Source organism: Phascolarctos cinereus, unplaced genomic scaffold, assembly GCF_003287225.1.
Source record: "Phascolarctos cinereus isolate Bilbo 61053 unplaced genomic scaffold, phaCin_HiC Scaffold_4;HRSCAF=312, whole genome shotgun sequence".
In the NCBI taxonomy this organism is placed as follows: domain Eukaryota; kingdom Metazoa; phylum Chordata; class Mammalia; order Diprotodontia; family Phascolarctidae; genus Phascolarctos; species Phascolarctos cinereus.
Window position 1 is genome coordinate 389710018 of NW_027555847.1, and position 2696 is coordinate 389712713.

The following is a 2696-nucleotide window of genomic DNA, read 5'->3' on the forward strand; positions in this document are numbered from 1 at the left end:
AAAATTAATATCAAAAAAGTATCCTTCACTGCTCTCTTCCCTATTCCAGATCCTAGTTAACTTCTGATCTTGTTTACCATTGGTCATTTCTCAGTTTTTCACGCATTCTGTCTTACCCATAATACTACTGACCTCCAATAAAGATAGCAAGTCATTGTAAATCTTATGCTATTGTAAAGATGGAATGTGATAATGTAAGGGAAAATGCTCTGTTTAAGGCACTAGACAAATATAATTTAGAATTTATGGAAAATAGTTATGCCTTGAATTTGTATGCTTTTTAAAAAGTCTATGTAGTAAAAACATAAATACTTGTGATGAAGGCAGGATTGCCCTTCTTTCAATACAAGGGCTTGGGAGCTATTGAGAGTTATACCCTTTTGCCTCTTTTACAGCTCTTGTGAAAAGCACTCTGGAGCAAACTGCACAGCCTCTATAACTCCTCTTAAGGAATTTTGGAGATGGAAAGACAAACCGAGCAGGAATACCCCTCTCTCACTCTTAAGTCTCAGTGGAAAGTCCTAACTCAAGCAGAGAATATATTACTCAGTCACTGGGGGAACAAGGAGAGAGTCCTCCTGAATGGATGAAATAAACACTTATTTGAGCAGTCCACAAACAAGGCATTTCCACAGTCCCTGAAAGACACCCCTTGTTTGAAAAATGAAGCTATGAGAGCCAGATCTATTTTTTTGTTGTTGTTTTGTTTTGTGGTTTTGCTTTAGAGGAACATTTCAAAAGTCTAGAAACAATCTGGCCTGGAAAATAAGAGTTATTACACCATGACCCTCTCTCCATAGGCCAACTGCTCAAGAGCTGGTACCCTGGAGAGGAGATAATGAACACCATCTTGCTAGAAGAGAGCTAAATTGTGAGGAGTACTGAAGCTGAGTGACAGCAGCAGCAAGGGGACCAGAAATACCAGCTGGGTATAGAGGACAGCAAAGGTGGAAAGATGGCGCACCAACAGAAAAGAGACTGGAGAACTGCTAGTGGAAGAAAAAAAAAATAATTCAAACAATGGGAACCCAGAAGCTGGTACTAATGTAGAAAAAAATGCACATGAGTGAAGTGTGGTAGTCAGGTTCTGAGATTTCAAGGGGGTTTCAGAGTCTGACCAAAATTAAGTTTAGACTAATATACTATATGCCACAATAAGCTCAAATTGGATGTATAATCTAAATAAAAATATCACAGCATAATATTTTTAATAAGAAAAAGAATGAGATAAGGTGCCTTTCAGAGCTATGGGCAGGGATACAATTTTAATCAAACAAAGAATGGAAGTGGACACAAAAGACAAAATAGGGTAGTTTTAATTACATAAACTCAAAAGAGTGATGCATGAACAAAATCAATGCAGGTAGAGTAATAAAGGAAACTACTAAATGGGGAAAATACTTTGCATCAAATATCTTTGATAAGAGTCTGATATCCCAAGTATATAATATCAAGAGATAGTCCCAAAAGCAGACAAAGGATGAGAATGAACAGTTTTCAAAGGGAATTTTAAAAAAAAACTGTAAGCTACTAATAACTAAATCACTAGTAAGAGAAATACAAAAAAAAAACCACTAAGAGTTAGTCTCACACTCATAAAATTGACAATGATAAAAGCTGGAAATTGTCTGTTGGGATTTGACTATAGAAAGACTGGCACACTAATTCACTTTAGATAGATTTGTCAATTGGTCCAACCATTCTAGCAAGTAATTTGGACTTATGCTTAAAAAAAAAAAAACCCACAACAAAAATGACTAAATTGTCCATACCCTTTGGCTCAAATATCACACTGCTAGGCATTTACTCCCAAGGGGTTCAAAGACAGAAAATTTTCATATACACCCAAATCTTCATAGCAGCACTTTTTATGGTAAAAAAAAATAAAAAACACTAAAAATAAAGTAGATATCCCCAGAAAACAAAGATGTACATAAGCAAATTGTGGTACATGAATGTAATGAGATATTACTATGTCATGAGAAATGATAAATATGAAAAATTAAGAGAAGCATAGGAAGACTTATATGAACTGATACAGAAAGGAGTAAGAAGAACCAAAGGAACAATACACAAAATCACTACAGCAATCTAAACGGAAAGAAAAATGGAACAGAACTGAATGCTGTGTAATTTTAATGAAGAAGCATATAAATGTGCCTTTGGAGAAACAGAAAGAAAGGAGTTCAAAACTGGTACTATGAAGAGGCTGCCATTCAGCAAGGCAAGGTGAGGAAATTAATTCCAAGTGGGAAAAGAGTCTGTGCCAACATCTTACAGCCTATACCAAGATAAAGTCAAAATGGGTACAGGATTTAGACATAAAGACTGGTACTATAAGCAAAGTAGAAGAGCAAGGAATAGTTTACCTTTCAGATCTAGAAGAGAAGAATTCATGAGCAAACAAGAGATAGAGAAAATTATGAAATGCAAAATGGATAATTTTAACTACATTAAATAGAAAAGTTTTTGTACAAAGCCAATGCATCCAAGATTAAGAGGAAAGCAGAAAACTGGGAAAGAATTTTTACAGCCAGTGTCTCTGATAAAGACCTCATTTCTAAACTACATAGAGAACTGAGTCATATTTATAAGAATACAAGTCATTTTCCAACTGATAAATGATCAAAGGCTATGAACAGGCATTTTTCAGAGGAAGAAGCTAAAGCTACTATGGTCATATGAAAAAATGTTCT